Genomic DNA, 23,520 nt, shown 5'->3' with positions numbered 1-23,520 from the left:
GAAGGGTCGGCAATGCCATGTAAACGCCTGCATAAGCCATGACTGGTCTTCCCACCATGTAGTGGCAGCGATCTTGGGACAAGTAGTATCAATTCATTTGTCCCAGAATGGTTAGGTTTCTTAGCACAAAGCACAAATAACATTTTTAAATGTCCACGTTCTACCCCTCAAATGCCTCCAGGCTGTTCTCTTGGCCAGAGAATGTTGACAAGTTGCAGAGAGAGAGATGAAATGCATATCAATGGTCTAGTGCATGAGGATGAGCTAACATGCGGTCCCGCTGTGCTAGGATCTATACCTACATACAGTAACTGCTGTTCTTCTTTAAGCCTCCCACTGTTTAAATAGAAAGGATCGTTATCTGTGTCTTGCAGAGGAATCAAGAGATTTGCTTTAAAAAGTCTCAGATTAACTTGTTGCAGAGCCAGAAACTGAACTTGAAGGCCTGGAAATTGAACTTCAAGTGCTTAAAAATGGGAAATATCCAGACCAGGGCAGTGGTTGTAGCACAGGACTTGCAAAAGAGCTACAGGGGGCAACAAAGAGTATTGAAGATGGTGAAGGGTCTAGAGGGCAAGACGTGAGGAGCGGCTGAGGTCCCTTGGTTTGTTCAGCCCAGAGCAGAGCAGGCCGAGGGGAGGCCTCATGGCAGCCTGCAGCTCCCTCACAGGGGAGCGGAGGGGCAGGCGCTGAGCTCTGCTCTCTGGGGACAGAGACAAGACCCGAGGGGACGGCATGGAGCTGGGACAGGGGAGAGTCAGGCTGGGGGTTGGGGAAAGGTTCTGCACCCAGAGGTGGTCAGGTACTAGAACAGGCACCCCAGGGACATGGTCACGGCCCCAAGCCTGGCAGAGTACAAGCATTTGGACAAGGCTGTCAGACACAGGGTCTGTTTTTTGGGTGGTTCTGTGTGGAGCCAGTTGGACTTGGTGATCTTTGTGGGTCACATCCAATTTGGGATGTTCTGTTGGTTCTATGATTTTTCAGTATATGTGGTGTCCCCAGAAAAAGCCTCTTAACTCCCTTGGCTCTGCTGATCGGCTGACTCTTTCTGCAGCAGCCATGCAGGCCTGTTTTTAGTAAAACAATGTCACAGCTAAAAGTACCTAACCTAAACCTTCTGTGTAAGAAGTTGTCAGCTGCTGCTGATGAACACTGACCAAATACCTACTCGGTTAGCTTTTGTTTGTTTTCAGTGGCAGCTGTAATGTCACATCAGAACTGTTAGATCTTGGCCTGTCCTGGTTAAGGTCTGGTTTGGCACCCAGAGAAAGTTGTGTGGAGTCAAGGCTCATTCATCAGTTTTATATCTGCTGACTTTACACTAAGAAACGATTTCAGGATCCGTTTCCTAGTTTAATAGCGGGGAATATAGGATTTCTTACATACACAGCCCACAGAATGCTGTAGGAGAGAACACAGGCTGTGTTGTGCAGTATAATTTGGACCATCTGTAATGAAAAATCTTTCCAAGTTGTATTTTTGCTGGAGCTCTCTGACATTTCTCAGTGCTGGGGTATGAGTTATATAACTGCTTCTCAACAGACATCAACAGAAGCGTCCCCAGCTTCAGCAACACCGTAACTCTTTAAATCATGCCTTGTCCCATCCCAGTGCCTGGCAACATGCAGTGAAAGTTCCGATATATCTACTTCTACTCCCTCGGCATTAGCTTTCTGCTCATACAGAAAACCATCTGCTTTTTCCTTTTGGCCGTGGGGTGACACGTTTTAGTTCTCCTTCATTTTCTTACAAAGGTATTTTCCTAGGTATGTCAGGACACATGGCAATGCATTTCTGGGTGGCTTATAATAAAAAAATCTTCATGAACTTCTTTGCATGTTGGAGGGGGAGAAAGGAAATATCCATTGATGTCCAAGTGCACTTTATAGTATATGCTTAATAGTTGATACGTGGCTGAAGCGGAGACAGTGAGCATTAACAGCAGCATGTGCTTTAAATGGCTGCTCATTTCTTCTGTCATACCTCCCTCGTGTTCAGAAATGGCTCAAAGTGTGGCCTGCTAGGATTTCTAGGATTTTACTGGTTTTTTTTTTTTTTTTTTTTTTTGTTTGTTTGTTTGTTTGTTTGTTTGATTTTTGTCTAAATTCCTGATTATTTTTGCTGTATTAATTGAAGTGCAGGACTATTCTGTCAGTCCTACAGGAACAGAGATTGTATCTGTAACTTGTCAGCACATGAACTCAGTTTTGAAAATAACTCCGTTTCTCCATCTGTTGAGGGAAAAGTGCAAGGCCAAGATGCAAGGCTGGGACTCAGCTGCACAAATGTTGTTCTAGATGCTCCTCCAGTTGCCACTTCAGGTCAGTGCTCCTGCAGCTCCATGCCGTCCCCTCGGGTCCTGTCTCTGTCCCCAGAGAGCAGAGCTCAGCGCCTGCCCCTCCGCTCCCCTGTGAGGGAGCTGCAGGCCGCCATGAGGCCTCCCCTCGGCCTGCTCTGCTCTGGGCTGAGCAAACCAAGGGACCTCAGCCTCTCCTGATACACTCTATGCTAGACCCTTCACCATCTTGTTTGCAAGTACCATGCATAGTCCCTGCCTCCTCCGTGGAGACTCATTCTGCTTTCCTCGTGGACCTTTCTCCTGCTCCCCAGTGTCTCTGTTGATTTTCTACTGGTCATAAGTAGTTTCATCCACAATGCTGTGAATATAACAGCTCCTGCCAGCTTTGCATCAGGCTTTAGAAAAGAAAGAACACAAGTTCAGTAGCCTGTAAGGTGATTAAAAAGGTAATAAAAAACTGCCTTTTGTTTGCACAGCTCCTCCTGAGGAGTAGGGTGGGTGAGAGAGTTAGAGCCTATCTATAGCCTACTACAGAAGTCACATTGAGTGGAAAGAGTCATGTTGGCTACAAAACCAGGAGGCTGCACTGCACAGGAAATAGAGCATGAAAGGGATTTGTGCTGTGATATTGAGATTAGAGAGAACAAGCAACGTGAACTAGCAAGTGGAATGCAAATATTGTACATTCAAGTGCAACTTCAGCGTAATCCCAGAGATGTGGGTACATAAAGAATTGGAGAGACTCTAAAGTAATATTAAAACTGCTTCTCTGTGCTGACTGGAGTCCACGCACAGTGGCCTAGGTGGCCCCAGCCCCACTGATGGATATCTAGTGCTGACACCTTCTTCATAGTTTTGTTTATGCAGGTGCTTCACATTTGGACAGGGAGCCAAAAGGCTCCCTCGGTCACTGTCTGGGTGTCTTGTGATGGGCTGCAGAGCCCCGCTCAGTAGCTGAGCTCCAGCACTGAGTCGTTCACAAGAACCTGGGGAGATTGTAATGTCTTTGGACAGAGCCAGCAGGAATTAACCAGAGATGTCCTACAGGTCTTTCAGAAGTGGGGTGGAGGTGGAGAACAGAAAAGCAGATTTGTGAGAAAGGGAACATGCTGGTAAACACAAACTTGGTTGCTTGGTGGATCAGTAATCAGAGACTGTAGTGTCAGCTTTCTGTGCTTCCCATGGCACCTCTTTGAAAAACGAAGGAACAGGGGCAGAAGTTAGTAGGGATGATTTTTTTTTTTTAATGCACCATTCTCTACTTTCAAAGCTCTCTTCCCCTCTAACTTGGAGCTTTGAGTCCTTTGAGTTTTCAAGTATCTGTAGTTCCAGTCGCATCGATGGGGCTCTGCTGCACTTGCAATGAAGCAATTACTTAAATGCTTTGCTGAATCAGGGCCATGATAGACCAAAAGCTTTCCATAGTTGGAAGGGTTGAACTGGGCACCTCCTGAATGCAGACAAGAAAAATTAATTTTCTTGTATAAAATTTATTTTAAAGGCTTTACATGTTTTAGAGGCCAGGGGAAGTATTTCAAAATATGAACAAATACTAAGCAAATTTCCTGTAATTCTGTAAGAATGGAGCCTGTGTTTTTAAAGGAAAGATTCCACATGTAAGCTTGTCTGTGCCTATACAAATCCATTGATAAATTTGAGGTTTATCATCATTACGTCCTTGTTTCCAAGCCCTCTGCTTCTCTTGATCTGTGAGCTCCAGATTGAATGCGGAAATGACAGGTTTAGGACACACTCCATATTATCCCTCCATATTCTTCCTTCATTTAAAAGGTCTAATGCCGCAGAAATTGCCATCTCTCACCTTAATTACTTGCCCTTCTCCCTGAAAATGGTGTCCTTGCATTGCAGTTACCGCACTTGACTTAACAGCTACCACTTCTACGAGCGTTGCTCTTTCCTACTTAACCCCAAACTCATCTCACTACTTCATTTTTGGAGGTATTTCATTGCTTTTCCATAAGGAAATCAATTCCTTCATTGTACAAGAAGGCTGAGTACTGTTTTCCACTTGAATATTTTTGTAGGCAAAGAGGGGAGAAGGAATGAAGTGGATGATTTGGGTTTTTAAATAAATAAACTCCCAAAATACAGTGCTAGTTCAATTGCAAGTATGTAATTTCCTCCGTAGCAAATATAGCTACATGTATCTAAATCCAAGACATTCATCAGCTCTTTTATAGGATAAGACAGGACTCAGAAATGATTTTCTGTTTAAGTACATAAGATCAAACATATTTGTCATTTTAGCCTTCTCTTTATTCTATCTGATTTCGAGATCTTCAGACAGACTCTCTTTAGATGTCATTGCTTCAAGCTTCTGCTTTTATCACATTAACCACTCTTCATGAGCTTTTACACATCAAAATGTCTTTAGATACATTGTTGAAGAGAGAGTACTTGTGAAGATTTTTCAATAAAAAGTTACAGAATCTGCACCTGAAACTTTATACAAACAGAGGAAAAATAAAAAAAAACAAAACCCTAAGCAAAAATCCACAACGCTGCCTTCTCATTATGTTTTCTCAAGGAAAAAAAAGCAAACCAACACATGCATTTTCATTCAGAGCTGAGTACAGCTTTGTTTTTGTGCAAGAACTCAGAAGGGTGAGCCATCTAACAGCTATCAGATCCTTAAATTTTGGGAGCTTAGTACTTCTGCCCTTTTGAACTGTCCTTTCTCTGCTGCATTGAGTGGATGGTTACACTAAGCTCTGTCATTAGGAAGGCTTCTATTTGCTAACGGAGCACCTTGATGTTCACTGTGCTCTTACTCTGGCTACTGGTTGGTCCTGCTTCTATTTCAGTTTCTAAATGTATAAAATTAATTCTTCCTGGCTATTGGAAAGGGCTAGCTTTGCTCTGAATGGATTTAGCTGAGGACAGAACTAAGCTTTGCAAGATCACTCAGTGATTTCCTTACGTGTTGCTAATTAAGATTAATGAACACAGACCAATAAGAACGTGTGAGAGGCATTGAAGTGCTTTCATCCCTCATGCAAGCAGGTTTGGCCTCCCCCATGGCTGAAAGGTGCATTGCTACATGGAACAGACTGTTCCCCGTGCACAGCTGCAGCGTGGGATCACAAGGAGACCGGCACAGCAGCACGATATTTCCATGGTAAGTTCATCATTTTGGCAGTTTTCTTATCAGTTACAGATCCACTTATTTCTGGAATAAGTCGGCTATTCTTTACATAACTGCTCGTATTGGAACCAGAGTGCAAGGACCATTACGAAAAAAACAAACAAACAAACAGAAAAAGCACTTTAAAGCATTTTCAAGACATTGTAGTGCACATGCATACAGATAGACTGATTATGACAAGCTAAATAGCCAGCTGGGCTGTGCTGATACATGGCAGGGAAGTCTAGCCCCAGGATTCCCTAGGGAATTAAGGGGATCTACCTTTGTTTTATCAGTATGGGCTGGGTGCTGGAATCATGCTGAAACAGACATCATAAGACTGTGATGTGTTGGCATGTTTAGTAAGGGGAAGCCCAGCAACCACACTTGAATTAACAGTAAGAGCTGCCCCCAAAGCATCCAGCTTTCTGAATGTGTTTCCTGCGTTTCCTTCAGAATATCTGAAGGGCTAAAACCTCTAGCCACGTTTGAAAAAAAAAAATTAATTTGATTTATTGCATTTAAAAACAAAAGAAACAAAAAACAAAACAAAACAACTCATGTACTTGGTCACCACTGGTTTATGCAGTGGGGCCGGTCACCTTGGAGAGACCACCTGCAAGTCGCGGTGGTGCCACCCTGGTGGGCAGCTGAAGTCCACCACAACCACTCTCACTCCTGTCTTCAGAGGAAGAGGGGGAGAAAATAAGATGGAAAAGGGCACAAGGATTGAGGTAAGGACAGGGTGATTGCTCACCAGTTGCTATCACAGGCAAAACAGACTCAGTGCCGGGAGATGAATGTAATTTATTGCCTATTACTAACAGACTGGAACAGTGAGAACTAAAAGCAAACTAAAAACACCTTCCCCCCCACACCCATCCTCCTCTATGTCCTCCCCCCTGAGCACCTCCCACCAGGCCTCCTGCTCCACTGTGGGTGCCTCTCCACAGGCTGCAGCTCCAGCCTGGAGTCTCGTCTTGCAGGGGCTCCTCCATGGGCTGCAGCGTGGAGATCTGCTCATGTGGGACCCATGGGTGCAGGGGGACAGCCTGCTCCACCAGGAGCCTCTCCACAGACTGCAGGGGAACTGCTGCTGCCTGCGTGGAGCACCTCCTCCCCTCCTGCTGCACACACCTGGGGGCTGCTGGGCTCTTTCTCTGTGTGCTCTCACTCCTCTCCAGCTGCTGTCATGCAGCAGGTTTTTCCCTTTTTTCTCTCCTAGAGGCACAACCAACATCTCTTACAGGCTCAGCCCTGGCCAGCAGCAGGTCACTTTTAGATCTGGCTCTGACCTGACGCGGGGCAGCTGCTGGGCTCTGCTCTCACTTGCCAGCCCTGCAGCTCCCCCACTACCAACACTTTGCTGAGTAAAGCCAATACACAAGTCAGTGACTGGAATTTGCTAGTACAAGGATAAGCACTCCAGTGGTGTGTGAGCAGTAGAACCCCAGCCATACTGTGTTAGTTACCTCTTTCTGGAGCAGGAAGCTCTGCCTGGAGGAGCTTATGGTGCGAGTGGAAGCATTCATGTTCCAGCACCTGGAACAAAGTGGTCACTCACACAGACACAGGCCTTCAGGGTTAGAAAGGAAATCTGCATTCTCAGCACAGATTTTCCATCCCATTCTGTAGGTGCTTGAAGATCACACACAACCCCATCCTCAGCTGAGCCTGGCTGCACAGCCAAAGCCTTCCACACCCTATTTACACTATTTTCAGAGTGTGTTGCCTGGAGGAAGTGTAGAGCAAAGGTGTTATTAATCATTAGGAGCAGTTCTCCCTCAGCCATTTCAAATCTTCCTGTGCAGAATGTCCCCATAATGTCTTGGCTGTTAGCAATCAAGTCTCCAAATTACCAACTCACAATCCTAATCAGATCTGAAATTCACACCCGTCCTCAGCATCCCATCCCACAGCAAAGAAGTAGGACTAAAATAAAAGCTATTTTCCAGAAAACAAACAAAAAGAAGCCACGACACCCTCCAACTCATCTAGTGTGAATACAGTAAGTACAGTCACAGTATTTGTTGTTAAAATTTTCTAAACAATATCACTTGCTCATCTGATGTGTAAATCATTGCTGGTGAGCTACTTTATACTGTAATATGAATGAAATTAAAGAATGAAAGAAAAATAATGGAAATATTCTTAATTTATTGTATAAAAAGATAATTTGAATTTCTAGTCATGTTACACTGTTTGAAAAATAGAGTACTGTTATGTGCTTCAGGGACCCGAGTTTGATTGTTGATAGCCCTTGAATATATTTGCACAGAACAGAAAAATCTTCTACTTAAAATATTGCCATACATTAGACCCTAATGAAGCACGTTTTCTTAGTGTAACTGCAGCAAAGGTTCAGACTAAGAAGACCTAAACAGAAAATGCAGTTGTGTCCCATTTCCATGCTACTCAGAGATGAATGAGTTCAGAATGTCATGTGTGCTGTTTTTTTTTTCAGTTCTTATTACATACTGATTTGAGAGATTCATTTTACACACATGAAGCACCTAAGACTAATGATAATAATTTGGTGCTTGAGACAGCCTGTGTTAACGTAGAATAGGACTGTAGTTAGGAACAAGCAGAAAATATGTTCAGTGTACAGATAAGGACAAAAATAAGCATGCACTTGAAAGATGCAACAACAAATCTTTAATTGTTTTATAGTAAATGTTAAGCCTTGATTTATCCAAATGAGGAATACTCATGCTAGGCTGTTAACTGTTAAAAATGGGTGTTGATTCTGATAACCTGGTTCCTTGATTCCTGAAGTGAGGAGTGGATGTGTCTGGGATGGAGGCTGGGATGCAGACAGAGGTGACTGCTGGCCAAGACCTATGGAAAGGCAACTAAATTAGAGGTGCAGGAAGGCAATTTATTTTACTGGTTTTGTGCTACACTCATGCTGAATGTTTTTTGTTTGTTTGTTTGTTTGCTAAAAGGTTCTTTGATCTCTTGTTGATAGCTGCAGCCATGCAATGTGAGAGCAGGAAGGTCACCACCTGCGAAGGGGTGAGCAGTGCAGCAGCCATTGCGATATGACTCGGGCACCTGTTGTTCATCACCACCTCTCCTGTTTGTTTATAGCTGCAAACCAGTCCTGTGCTCTGAGGAAGAAGCTTAGAATTGATCCCTAGGAGTTTAACTGGAAAAAGCTGAAGGAAAGACAAGCATAAGCAAGCAAGGAGCAGCAGTGAGCATGGTGAAGATGCTGTGGTAATGCAGGTTGAGCAGTCCTTGGTAGACCAGCCCACCACTAACAGGTCTGTGCACTACACTCCTCCATTTGAGACTTGGCAATCAGATCACATGCTGCTTTTTGATATTCTTTTTTTTTCTTTTTTTTTCCATATTTAAATGTTTGTAAACTGTGAACAGTCTGTTTCAGTTACCTGTACTCCCAGTTAAGTTTCAGAGCAAAAAGTGATATGTACACATTATGAATGCACCACAGGTTTTGTCTGTGGTGGCCCTTCTGAGAGAGCTTCTGTTCTCCAGCTGTTCTCCAGCTTGTGTCTTGTGCCTGAAGGGCTAGCCGTGGAACAGAATTAAAAGCAATTAGCACAGAGCCTGCTTAACTACACCTCCCTGATGGAGGTGCAGGCATGGGACTTAGCAAGGTAGCTCACCCACCTGCACAGTCTGTAACTAGATGATTAGGTGCACAGGGTGACCTGGGCTGATGAGTGTGAAGGCCAGGCTGTCAGACAGATGGATCCAGATACACAGGAAACTCATAGCATACTTCCCGTCCGGATCTCAGTTTGAACAACTGGCCTCAGAGAATTGGGTATGGGGTAAGGAAAGGCTAGGGATTCAGCGCTTCTGGAAGGATCCACTGAGTACCTAGAGGTATAAGCTGCTTTGGAAGCAGGTAAATAGAGTATGTCTCAGTTAAATCCCCCAGTGCCTGCTCATTTGGTATTTTTCATATGTAAATCTATGCCTACCTCAATTTTCATTCTGCATTTGCATTTCCATTTATATCTTCTTATGAGAAGTCATATGCCAGTTAAAGAATGGGGGGGAGGGGGGATGAAAATGGAGAGCAAATAACTTTCAAGAACATAAGATAAAATTGTTACCTTACAAAGGAAAACATGTGACACCTAGCACACCAAAAGGTATTACTTCCTTAAATAAGGCTGGGTTTGAATATCATAAACTGAATGTTGGAGAAGATTAAATGCTAATAATCAGATCAAAAGTGGATATATGAGATGGGAGATGAGGCTGGGAAATTGCTTCCTAGACTGAACAAAGACGAGGACTGGAGTAAAGTTATTAGCTCAATTAAGGAGAAAAATGTTTTGATGAAACCCTACACTCACTTGAATAAATCAAGCATTTAGAATATTATTAAAAAAAAAAAAAGACTTAAATCTGTGGACAGTTTTTATTTGACAGCCTCTATGCCAATGTAATCTAAAGGCTTCTCTGATTATGAATGAGTATTACAAGAAGTTATCTGCAAGAAATAAACATAATATTTAGCAGCCTTTCAGTATTTTACAAGGAGTTCCTGAAGTGGATTTCACAGATGGGAAATTATTGTTATCCCTGCACTTTATGGACAGGAAGGGAGAACTCTCGTGGTTGCAGCTTTCTCTGTTTTAATCCTCATCCCTCAGACTTGGGGTAGTACATAGCTCTCCTGGTGCTTCTCCTCTCGTGAGCCAGCTGCAAGGCCGTGAACTCTGCTTTCAAGACTGATTTCAATGATGAAGCATTAAAGAAGCATTTTAGGTTCCAGTGATCCCCAGTGTAAGATATTGGTGGATGCTTATGAAGCTTTTTCTTATATCCCAGTCTGTTAACTTTTCATTAATTCAGGGATATTTCTAGAAACATAAAATGTGTAACAGTGGATTGACTACACTATAACTAAAAGTAAAAACAAAATAACTCTCTTAAACCCCAAAGGCCCTTGCTAATTGACCTGACATGCTAATTAAGCAGTTTTGATCAGAAATAATTAACATAATCCAGCTAGACCAATTAGAACACTGAAAAAAAATCATAACTTTATAGGAGCTTTAATTTTAAGAGTATCGTTTGCAGTATGAAAGACCAGCTGATTCAGCAACACAAGCAGGAGTTGTGAGTTGAGGAAACAAGTTGTAACCCACTACACATGGAAATAGTAGATAAACCGAAAAGCCATGACAAGACATTTTCTTCGTGGCAGGGAGAAGATGAGCAGAAAACCTTTAAAACTTATTATCACCTCTAGACGAGGCAGGCTGAAGAAGACGGAGTAGTCAGCTGTTGCAGCAGCACAGTGAGAATGATCTAAATGCTGGTCCCACACTGCAGCCACTGTGACTAGGTGAGAAAATCACAGCCTGTAGGACACCAACATTTGAGATTTACCCTCGGGAGACACTGTTAGCGATTATTATTTGTTATTTCCACCACAGAAGACTGGAAACCTCAAATCTCACAGCCTTCAATGCAAAGGAAGAGAGAACAAAACCCTACTAATGAAATGAACAGTGAGTGATATGATTGCAAATAAAGTGAGACAGCTGTGTGGGCTGTAAGCGGTGGAGATGGTGCAAACAGTTGCTTAATTTGTTTTTGTTTTTTAAAAAAATAGAGTAGTTCAGTTGGAAGGGATTTACAAAGATGATGCAGTCCAATGGCCTGGTGAACTCAGGGCTAACCAAAAGTCCAAGCGTGTTAACAAGGGCATTGCCCAAATGCCTCTTGAATACCAGCAGGCACGGGGCATCAGCCACCTCCCTAGGAAGCCTGTTCCAGCTCTGGCACCCTCCCAGGACAGGACCTTTGTCTCGTGCCCATGCCGTCCCTCCCCTGCTGTAGCTCCGTGCTGTCCCCGCACCTCCTGCCCTCGGTCCCCAGGGAGCAGAGGCTGGCGCTTGCCTCTGCACTTCCCCTCCCCAGGGAGCTGCAGGGAGCAGCGCGGCCACCCCTTGGCCTCCTCTCCTCCAGGCTGGGCAGCCCAGGTGTCCTCAGCCTCTCCTCTCAGGACGTGCCCTCCAGCCCCTTCACCAGCTTCGCCGTGCTCAAGCACCTCAGGGACCTTTTTATATTGAACTTCAGAACTCCACGTGATGCTCAAGGTGAGGCTGCAGCAGCACAAAATGCTGCAGGGGAATCCCCTAAGGGGCTGGCCATGCTGTGCTTCGTGTGCCCCAACGTGTGGCTTGTCCCCTTGGCTGCCAGGGCTCCTGCTGGGCTGCTGCCACTGCCCCCCAGCCCCTTCCTGCTGAGCTGCCCGCCAGCCCTGCTCCATCCCAGGGGCAGCATCCGGCGTTCCCTGTGCTCAGCTTCATGCTGCTGCTCATTGCCTGCTGCCCCAACATAGCCTCATCCCTCTGCACGGTCAAGGCCCGTCGTCTCTTGACCGTGAACAGCAGCTGAGACTGAAATGAGTTCTGAGAATTGAACCCACAGAGAGGCTCAGCAGTGTGGAAGCAAGAACGGGTGGAGTAATTTGACTTCTAACAGCAAGATGCTACACAGAGTGGAGAGGAGCCACTAAGGATGCAGCACTCCCCAGGATCACACCAAGGATTACTTCTGAGCCATCCTTCTCTCTGGCAGCCAGGAGCCAAGAGCCACACTCGCCTAACTAATGAGGTAAACTCCCAGATAAGGTCCCCCACAGGCTTTAATTAAACCATCTCAATACCTCTGCTGTTTTTCATCCCTGTTTCAGCTGCAAGGTGGGGTGTGCTGTCCCGGGCACAACATCCCCAGGTTCCCATTCCAGCCCAGCTCTGATGATGTGGTGCTGCCAGCCGGTGCGCCGAAACGCACCTCCGTAAGGGTGGGCTGTGTGGGAAGATGAAACGGCATTTGGATGTATTAGCAAGAATATCAAGCTGCTGTTGATGTCATGTCGTATAATTTTGTATTACTTATTTTTTTCTTCTGGCAGATAGTTGTCTTGAGAATTTAAGCAGGTGCATAGTTAGACTGAGATTTTCAGAACATACATTTTGGTCTTTAGTTCTTAACTAATTTAGCCCCAGGGACAATTTCTAGTAAAATGCTGCTTGGAAACCTTTGTGACTGGGAGCTCCCTACCAGGGAGGGTTACATTTGTAACTGCCTATTTAGATACTGATATAATGTTGAGAGGGTTATGGTATTTTTTTGTTTTTGTTTTTAAAACCCACTTAGACCTATTTTCACAGAGTACACTTTGAGTGTCTAATACAGGAAAATGGCAGGTCCTGTAGGAAACTGAGATCTCAGTATTTCAAGATAAGTTCTGTCTTAGAACTTCACTTTCTCTTAGTGGCCTCCAGAAAAGGAGTTCCCTACGCACAACATAAACACACTGAAAGTCCCCAAAGTGATGAATTTGAACACTTCACATGAAATATTCAGGGAAGATTTTTTTCCCCCTGAACCTTGAGACACACTTTGCTTTCTTGCACGTTCCCAAAATGCCCATCATCTCAGGGAATATGGATTTCAAGGCTCATATTCAGTTGGACTGACTAATTACTTGTGTTGTAATGATCAACCTGCCTAATTTATCACTTCTTTGAACATTTAATTAGCCAACAGTGCAAGACAATTAGGTTCTGAATTAGGATAAATTAAAATGCTAGCTTTGCAGCTTTAAGGATGTGCAAGCCACCACCGATTGCTGCTATGAAAATATTCAACAAAGCAGATAAGAATGCGAAGATCTCAGCCAGGTTAATGATTCTGAAGTAACACAGCCTTTGAAAAGCTAACTATGAAATGTTATGTTTCATCACATGTCAATCTGTCTGTGCTGAAAGACAAAACCAAGAAGCTAAAAATGGCAGTTTCCTCCTCCTCCCTGCACAGCTCCAGCTCCCACTGGCTCATCCAACCACCCGCTCCTCTGCTCCTACCCCTGGGTCTCTGAGATCCCACTTCAGTTCCCATACGCATCCACTCAGGGGCAAGGTCACGTTTTGCTTTCCTGTAAGCAAAACACTAATCTGTGTTCCTAAGTACTCTAAAACTGCTTTGGAACTGTCCCAGTATCAGGCACGTAAATGTTTTTGAACAGATATAAGATAATAAACCTGACTATAGAGCTCTAATAGGAAAAACGAGCATTGGAAATGGCTTAAGATTAGTAGTCAGTGGAGATGCTTTGGTAAAACTAGCAGAAGTGCTTTCGTTATGTTTGCTGTCATTTGGTTTCCATGACTAAGCCATTGTAATAAACTGAAAAGGACCAGGGATAATACTTTCAAAGGTGCTCAAGAATCACAGGCCTAATTCTTGCTGTTTTTTCAAGAGTCTCCTTCGCAGTCTCACACCTGCAGCATGTATTGAGGTGCCTGATTTGTATTTTCTCAGAATTACTATGGAAAGGATGGGACTCTTTGTATATTTGGCTAAAAGCTGTGATAGAAAAAAATTGATTGTCCAAACCTTTGGGCTGTTTTGAAGTCTGAGTCTTTGTTCTTGAGGTCACTATTCAAATAGTCACCACACTGAAGGCACATGCTTGTAGTACAGAGATAAGGACCAGTGGATGCATTTCTTTCTTATCTAATGAATGTGACTCTACAAATGCATTCAGAGTCTCCTGAAGAGCCCTAAGAGATGCTCATGTACATCTCTTAATCGAGTATAAGGCACCGATTGATACGGGCACCAGTGGTTCTGAACAGCAATCTCAGTTCCTAATAATTCTGACAACATTTTTCAACGGTGTATTTAGTGCTAATTAGTCCATTTTGGATTGTTTGCCCAAACTACACAATAATATCACTTCATTAAAAAGGCTTCAATTAAAGAAGAGAGAAAAAAGTTCTCATCAGAAAGCTATCTGCACGCATTATACAAGCATTCTCAAATTAGAGATGAAATTACAGCCTTCCTGTTACCATGAGAACAGCAACATTTCTCGCAGCCTGTTAAAATTATTAACTCAAGGAGCATATATCTTTTTAAATTTCATTATTATTTATTTGGGGTTGCGCAAGCTTTGGCTGGGCCCACACTAACCACTATTAATCACATATCAAGTGAACTATTGCCAGCATGGAGAGAGCCTCCACCATTTTTTGCCAGCAGCTATAATTAGCTTTTATCCTTCTGTTGCCTTTTTTTGTACTAGCAGTGTGTGGACATTAAGGCAGAAACTGTTATAATGGAAAAAAAAAAACAAAAAGCAAAAAACAAAAACCAACAGAAAAGCTTATGTCTCCAGGAATCTTACAGCCTGTGCTCCAGAGCAGCTGGCGAGTTCAGCGGTGGTCTGAGTTCAATGGTGTGGGGAAAAGGAATAGTGGCGAGGGCTCAAAACACTTTGCTGCCAGCCTGTGCTTCCTGCGGGTTTCGCTGATGGCATCAGGTCACGCAAGAGCCTGAGTGTGATGCAGCGACGTGCAGAGGCCAGCCTCGCTCGGGCAGGACAAGGGCTGCACGTTCTCCCTTCTGGCAGTGATTCGATCCTCGGGCGTGCGGCCGCCCTGTGCTCTCCTTCTCACCTCAGCAGCAATCCTAACAGTTTGCCTTCAGCAGGGAGAGGGTGGAGGAAAGCTGCTGGGAGCATTTGGCTCTGCGCAAGGAAGATTAACGGCAGGAGTGAGGGTCTGCACCAGAGAGCCTGCTGTCAGCGTGTGCTGTCGGCAAAGCTGGCCTGATTCATGCCATATTTCATGTGCTTCGCCTGCCCTGGTGGCTCAAAGGAGATGAAGGGGACATTCTGAAAATGGGTCCAGCTGCCTCGTTACCCGCCAACACCAGAGTCGCTGAGGCTGCCTGGGCCATCCATCATACTCCGGCTCCCTCCTGGCTGCCAGCTTTCAGGTTATTCCAGGAGAGGGCAACTCATTTGGGTGGATGTTGGAAGAATTCACACAAGGTGAATTCAGGTGTGGGGGGTGCACAGCTCAGAGGCATTTCAGTCTCTTTATAGCATGCTTACTACTGGTTTCCTGCTCCCATCTCAGGAAAAGACAGGTAAAGTTCTAGGATTTTAGTCACCAAATTCACAAAATTTCATGACAATTCTGATTCTCTCCTTTAGCTAAATTGCTAACTAGGCACAGTCAGACTTCAATGCCTTAAAATTAACCGTATTCCTTCCTTCTGTTACCAGCCTGATCTACTAGACCAGCTCAAACAAGCCAGCCCAAGATGTACAGCATGAGCATGTGTTGGTACGCCTTGTCACAAGTTGAGCCCTTTTGGTGGACACGTTGGCTCTGAGGTGGTTGGGCCACACACTACAGACTTCCTGCACTCTGCAAGCACAATGCAAGGTAAAAATCATTCTGAATTCTTGTTTTTTTCTTTCTGTAGTGATTTTTTTCTGGGGATGAAAATAGCCACTGTGAAGGGGCCCTGCTCTCCCACTGTCAGCTGTCAGGGTGGTGGCTTTGTGCCCCACCCATGTGCAGCAGTGCCTTTACCATGGCTGTAGATCATGCAACTTGCCTATACTCATGCTCAGAACACTTGTCATGCTTGTAAAGCACAAATGTTTGTGCAAACTGGTCAATGTAAACCAGCTAAGAGGTGTTTCCCAACGAATCTTTTGCGACTACATTATTTTAATTTTGTTTAGGTCCTTATAAAGTACAAAACAATTTCAGAATTAAGAGCATCTTACGAACAGAGAGCAGCCCTTTAACCCCCACTGAAACCCACTTTAAAGTATGGTCAGGCACAAGGCAGCCCAGTAGGACTGGTCCCAGTACAGCTGTCTCCGAACCACAAAGCATTTGATACAGACACTGGACCTGCATTTTGCGAGTCTGAATAGGGCCTCAGCTCAGTGTATTACCTGCAGTGTGTAAAATCAAGCAAATAAAGCCAACACTTATCAATAGTACTGGAAATACCTATTTTTAAAAGGTTTTGTATTGTCTCACATTACCCACCAGATTTTTGGTTACTTGTAGGCCGGAATCTCTTCTTTAGACTCATACCCAGTGCTTTAATAGTTTTGCTGCCTCATCTTCTTAAAGACCCTAAAGCCTTTGTGATCAATATCCACTTATTGTTTATGAGAAGAGAAGTAGGATAATAAAAATATGTTCATGCTAACTATGAGGATGAAGGTAAGATAAAGGAGGAGTATCTCTACAGATTAAAATAGTTTTGAAGATAAGGAATGCCCGTGTATTCTGGGGGAAAATAATAAGATTCTAGAGATAAAGTAAACCATAACAATCTTTATGCTAATGGGAGAAGAGCACATTAAGAATTTTATTAGCAAGAACTACAAAAATTAGCTTTCCCCATTTTCATTTTAGAACCAGTGAACATTTTGTTTCCATAATAAAAACAGCAATGAAAAGAAAATTGGACACAGGGCATTACACTTCTTCCTCTGCAGGCGAAGATGAAATTTTCCTCTCTTGGAGGACTAATATGGACAATCCAGGCTTTAGCTCTGGGGGCCATGGTGGATATCACAAATGTGCCATCTAACACACTGCTCCCGCCACTTCAGAGCTCACTGTGCATTTGTTGAGTGTGACTTCAGGAGATTCACAACTTCTCAGCTGTTCACACCAGGAACAGGAATTGTCAGTATACTGATGGATGAGGGGCAGAGTTTTCCCTTACACCTTTCTGCATGTTGGCTGCAAATGAACCCAGAGCAAGGGCCAGTATCCACATGATGCTGCAGTGCAGGACCTCACCAGATGCTGACACTGCCTGGCCTGAGCACCGTATGAAGCACTGTGTAATAGTGGAGGTATGGTGCAGAGCTTAGAAAGAGAAGTATCTGCACCATTCTGAAACTGCAACTAGAAGCTTTTTATGTCCTCCCCCTGACTGGTTTAGTATTCAGATAAGGCACTTTGGGATTGCAGAGAACCTACTAGTGACAGAAAGACTCCCTAGATGGAGCTCAAGGGAGTAGAAACTTCCTACAGACAGAGCCACTTTGAGATCTGCGGGGAGCAGAAATCAGCTGGGAACAGCTTTATGTGACTATTGGATATGCTCCTGAAGCAGTCTGAAGAACCTGCTTAGCTCGCCTGAATAATGGGTCCAGCCTACACAGCCAGCACCTTCAGCACCTGAGGTTGCGACTCAGGTACTAGAGCCATTTTGTTGCTATCTGGCAGGCAAGCGTACAGTGTCCGGTGCTTCTTCAGTCAGCAGATCCTGAGAGAGAATTCAGAGACTTGGTACCAACATTAACTTGACTTCATACTCCAGAGATTTTGCAATATGACAGCCACTAAACTGCTAGGGTGCAGCACTGACATGCTTCAGGCTTGGAGGAAAGCTGTTGTTTCCACACCTTTAGCTTTTCTAAGGCACTTTTCACCAGTGCACCACAGCCACATCATCCTTTCTTAGCACTGTTCATAGAAATATGGGACTCCAAGTTCATGCAATGGCTCACTGCAAAAGCCCAATTTGGGTTCAGATTGGCTACTGAAGCCTCGCTCTGTAGGATCTTTACTCTCATCTCAATAAAATGTGCATAGCAGCTCAAGAACAAAATACAACCCCATCTTGTAATGATCGTTATGCTGTATTTTGAAGCCCATTTATCACTTCTCAGGAGCCATTTCTGATATCATAACTTTGCACGCTCACTAACTGTAAAAAAATTGCTGGTTCCAACATCCAATCCTGAAGGAGATGATTGTGTTCAGTGATTGCTCCAATTGCATTGCCAATGAGTCGAAACACTTTTTTGCTAGGACCATTAAGCAGACTAGGGGAATATTCATGTATGTTTAATGCTCAGGAAATCAGTACAATTGAATTCCAAGGATCAGAGAGTAAACAAGTAAAATTAGAAAAGTTGATGGAATGAGGAGAGGAAAATGTGCTCACATTGCTAGAGAACCTCAGCTTGAAGAAGCTGGCTTGGGACTTTTTGAGACTTTTTGCTGTAGGAATCTTATCCTGGATCAGTTTGTCCACTCAATTACCTTTGTATAAGCTCTAGCCCTAAAACAGGAGAGTATATGTCAGATCCATTACAACTCCTGCAAAGACAAAGCAACCAATCCATCACGTTTAAGGCTCCATGTTAACTCCAATCTCCGATTCACAGCATTGAAGAGTTACCTGATCAACATCTTCACACCACAAAGGCCCAGGTGGTGTCCAGGTTCAGACAGAGTTTAGATTATTAGTTTTGAGATGCTACTTGGTGGTGTTGAAAATACTGAGTCAGTACTGGACTGACTGAACTCAGCTGATAAAGACTGGCTTAATGTTTAAAGGTGGACACCAAATTCTGCAGGTTCCTGCAGTGAGAACTGGGACAGGCTGATTGACTCCCAGGCCCTCACAGGACCACCCTGCCGATACCCCTTCTTTTCATTGCTCTCCTCCCTTTCCAAGCATGGGGGAAGACCTAACATCCATTTTTCTGCTAGCAGCAGCTGTGGCAGGGCAGAGTGGGGAGGGATGTCCTCTCAAGTATTGCTGCCAGCATCTCATGCTGCTTCAGCACTGATTTTTTTTTCAGGCAACCCTATGAGGTCTGTGAGAAGCAGCACATATTTGCCCCACTGCTGTGCCTCCAAACCCAACCCACAGCACTGAATGCCATCTGATGGTAACCGGGAACAGTTGTATCCCCTCTTCTCTTTTTGGAGTCTTCTCAGTTTTAAAGAAGTGACAGGACTGGCATAGACAGCTCTTATCCCTTTGAACCATTAAACTGCTATGGATCTAGTTTATTGCCCTTGATTATGAGTCCTCTCTCTTCACTGAGCTGTAAATAAAAGCTTTTGACTTTAAACACAGCTCAGATATGTCATGATTGAAAACAGCCTGCTGCTCTCTCAACATGTTTATCTAATGTCTGCAGGAGTAAGAACAGGGAGCAGGAGAGCAGATGGTGCTGCTATCTCAGTGCAGAGAGTACAGTCTATGTATGCAATATGTAGACATCCAGTATTTCCTAATGCAACACTATAATTATTGTGGAGAGGGGATTTTATTTTTAAACTGCAGCTTAAATGAAATGATCTCTTCAGACCACACAGGCTCAAGTACAGCTGGAACGATAACAAGCCTTTTCTCAAGGCAGGAGGGAGAATCCCAAATACAGAGGCTAAGGTGAGCAGGAACATAGGACAAGGAAGTAGAGCAATAAACTACTGAACAGATAAGGGATTTCCAGGGAAAATAGTAAGGGACAGAAGGGTCCCCCCTGGAAACTTTCCTCCTTCACCTTAGGCATATTGGAGGGGTAGGAGAGGGCTGGTGTGTCTTGGGAAGAATATCAGGGAAACTGCAAAACTGATAATGGAAATAAGAAGTAGGTTCTTTCCAGAGGGAAGGGCACTTGTGCAAGTCATTGTCAGAATTTATTCTGATCAGATGGTGAACAACTAGTAACCACTTATTCTTCCATCATCCAAATGACAGCCTCTTTCCCCTCGCATCATATGCATTATTGAGTAAGAACAGAATTACAAAGACCTAATTAATCCTTTCAATTAAGTTACCGTTTTCATTACTTAATTCTAACTAAAGTGCTGTATTTTGGACTGGTTCAATAAATAGCCTGTGTCACTTATCTCCCTCCTTCTCATACACAATCTTTGAAAAGCAAAACAGAGCATGCTGAACTTGGCTTAATGAAAAGGCTTCCTTCAGAAGTTATCTCAGTAAGGCAATAGCACAAGGAGGCATATATCCCTTTGAAACAGGACTGGGGATTATTAGTTATTTGTACAGAAGGGACGAGATGGGTAATAAGGGGGAAATAATGTTTAGGTAATTTTTCAGTCCTCCTAGTTTAAAGCAGAGAGTCAAGGTGCTGGTGGGTGAGGGCTCGAGTGTGCACGGTGCTGTGCAGGGCAATACAAAAGGCTGTCCTTGCTCTAAATGGCTCAGCCCGGAAAGCCATCCTTTGTACTCGGGCCTGTGGGCAGACAGTGCTCCACAGCACCCTAGGTGTAGCAATCCACCAAAGTGAATTGAGAGCTAGGGCCTGCATTTGGGCAAGAACTGACCAAAATAGCAGCTGCGTAATGGAATTTAAGAACTGCTGCACAACAAAGGAATTGCAGCGATGCCCTCCGACAGTCATTCCTGCCAGGCAATCTGAAAGCATTTTCCTTCTTCAGTGATCTGAAGCTTCTGAAATGATTATATACTTGCTATTTCCCCCTCCTTCCTGAGATAACGGCAACAGAATACTTAGTGATATCAGTACCATTGCTAATTTTGCATGGTCGTCTGTAATTTACTTTACCCGTGTTCTCATTTTCCCCATTTGTAAAGTACAGCTTGTACCTACATCCTAAGAGCTTTAAAAGGAAAAAAGGATTTATATTAAGCATGATTCTAATCTCTTTTGTAGTGTATATAAATAACTTATGCACTGAAAATCCAGCTCTGTATTCTCTGTATTGAGATTAATAAATCTTTTTTTTTTTTAATTTAAAAAAAATAATTACAGAATACTGGGAAATAAGTGGCTGGCTAAAGCATTGTCTAGCAGAAAATATTTGTAAGTGCCAAGTGACCTTATAGTCACAGGCTGTGTGTAACAGCAGAGATCTGTTGGAAAACAATCCTAAGGAGGTGCCAAGATTTTATTATTCTTTTATTCCTTACAGGTTCTTGTAATGTTGGAAAGCCAGAGCCCTGAGAACTGGGTGCAGAACAGGAGCTCCCTGCTGATGCTTGCCAGCAGACCGGGAGGAAAACAGCCCCATGTCAGGAGCCCAGTAGGGAAGAGAGTGCAAGTGAGGAAGGGCACTTGGTTGGACCACTCGGGTCTCATCTGCATGAAAGAAGCTGTGATATTTTTATTAAAATGGTATGTTCTCAGCAACTTTAAAGTAGCATCAAACACTGGTGCTAGGGAGTGCCTGGACAGAAGAACCAAGTTAACATTTTCTGGGTAGTGTGGCCATTCTGTCAGACTAATTGCAGGCATCCTGTGAGAGACCCATAAAAGAATAGTTTATTCTGGTTATAAGGACTTATGAAGGAGTTTTTATGCTGCTGCTACCATTCCAAAAGATCTGCATCATGAAGCTGCAAGAAATATCCTCTCAATGCAAGTTTGATGCTATCATAGCTTCTGCAGCAATACTACAACCCACAGCAAGCTGGGGCTGAGGATGATGGTAACTGCAGGAGCTTCCTATCCATCACTAAGCTGTGGGCTCCCTTCACTGCATTACATTCTTTAATCCCTGTGTGCAATGTTGCTGTTTGAGAGTGAGGAAGTGTTACTTGTTCCTGAATGTCCTGAAAATTGAATTGAAGTTCCCAGGATAATGAGTGTAAACTTGAGCCATTAAATCCCATGGCCTGATCTCCTGAAGAAACCAGGCCTTTGTGACCACGTTGTCAGTCTACCTCCAAAAAAACAACCAACCAAAACAACCACTCATAAACTTAAAAACCTGCTGGCCCATTTTAACAAAAAATTACATAGGATAAATACATTCCTATATATATATATGTTTTTTTTTTTGCCAGTTAGTATCAACCTAATGTAGAGACCCAAATGAGGGTCACCTTGTCACCTCTGCCAGCGACAAAGCAAGTGGGCCTTGGTCGTTGTGTTTGGCTTGGAAGTTACTGTCTGGCCTGTCTTCCTCAGTGTGGCTCTCACAAAGGACACGTAAGGAGGCTGTGGTTACTCCAGGTAGAAAAAGAAGGGTATAAAGGAACAGAAGGGTCAACTTCATAGGATGTTCAACTCCATTAGCTCTGTTGTTCACAGAACAACTTTGTGTTTGTAGCTTATACCACTAGAAACCAAAGCTTTCCTTTCTAGTGCCAGAGCAAATGGTTGAAGCAGTTGGAAATTTCTGAAAATATTAATGGTGGTAGTAGTAAAGGTTCACTCTGGTTGGTTCTTGTTCTAATGAATTCTGAGTATAAAAGTATATTTTAATCATGGAGTATTTTTAAAGTAGTTCATAGTGTTGTGTTTTTATTATTATTATTTAATACAATGATTCCTCTTCTCTAAACTACTGAATTATTCAGGAAAAAATATCCATCCAGTACTTCCTCCACTGACTTGAGCAAGTCAGGGCTGAAGTACCATGTTTTAGAATGGGACTCAAGCTATTTATTTAAAAGCCTTTGCACATAGTCAGCTGGAAAACTATGTCCAGCAATGACAACTAGACTGTTCTACGGTCAGAATTCCTCACAACACCAAAGGAAGAAGTCCAAGTCATCTGAGTGACCTCAGTCACCCCAATTAACAGCAAAGCACTACTCAAAGTCCATAGGCTCGACTGAGTTTGAACACTGTGTTCAAAGAAATACTGAAGAGTCCAGATGTCTCAAATTTTCTATGCATTTATAAAAATAAAATGACCTTTTTCTGACTTTTTACAGCAAAAATAGAAATTAATCTGAAGTGTTTTGTGGGATTTTGCTGTCCTTGACTCAAAGAGATGCATGGTTTCCCTTCATGTCACAGAAAGGTAAAGCTGCTCAGGGAGGAGGCAGGTGGTCTGTGCAGTCCGTGCCGTCAGACGATTGGCATCTGAATCTGTTGGCTGGCTTTTCGTTTTGGCCACTTCCATGGTGAGTGGTAGATGAGGCACAGCTGTGAGCTCTGAAAGTAGTTCTCTGTGTATTATTGCTACAGTAAACAAGTGGTTTCATTTCTTGTGCTGAAGAGAAGAAAAAAGTAATCTATACAAGGTGATGGATGATTGCACTCACCATTTGTAACGTTTTAATAAAATTGTGGGAGAGTTTTTCCTCCCTACCGCATTCCCAAAATCAGGTAATTTTTTAAAACCTCTTTCATAGTCACGGATGTGACATCCTTCTTTTTAAGGTTAGAGATACTCCTATTTTAACAAGTACTTAAAAGGCACAGAGGTTTTTCCTGTAGCCCTTTCAGATGGCACGGTTGATAGGTCATTCACACAACTACAGACTGCTCCAAAGCCACGTGTCGCTTTAAGATCCCCCCCTCCAAGTAGGGCACTGTCTCCTCTCCTCAAGGGCCAGGCAGCCAGGCTCAGGAGGGTTTTGACAGCCTCAGGAAGGCTCAGGACGGAGGCGAGCACCCTTCGTCCATAGCTGGCTGCTTCCCCTCGGTGCCACAGCAGGTCACCACCTGTAATGGCGGCACAGCTGTGAGGAGAGGCGGCCCCTGGGCAGGAAGGCC

General features: G+C 43.8%; 1 protein-coding gene across 2 annotated transcripts in view; it reads left to right on the top strand.

Moving 5' to 3' along the window:
* Positions 1–11,015, top strand: part of LOC311421272 (uncharacterized protein) — a 223,185-nt gene extending 212,170 nt beyond the window's left edge. Inside the window, exons 1-4 of one of the 2 annotated variants that reach the window (XR_014684776.1) lie at positions 7,295–7,455; positions 8,541–8,716; positions 10,642–10,782; positions 10,877–11,015. The gene's annotated coding sequence lies outside the window, so the exon portion shown is untranslated. Of the gene's footprint in view, positions 7,456–8,540; positions 8,717–10,641; positions 10,783–10,873 lie in introns of those variants that run through there. The other variant, XR_014684777.1, reaches the window with a different exon arrangement.
* The last annotated feature ends 12,505 nt before the right edge of the window (positions 11,016–23,520 follow it).

Source organism: Aythya ferina (genome assembly GCF_964211825.1).
Source record: "Aythya ferina genome assembly, chromosome: 19".
Lineage (NCBI taxonomy): Eukaryota > Metazoa > Chordata > Aves > Anseriformes > Anatidae > Aythya > Aythya ferina.
Note: the sequence above shows the minus strand (reverse complement) of the source record. Positions and strands in the feature narration are given on the sequence as shown.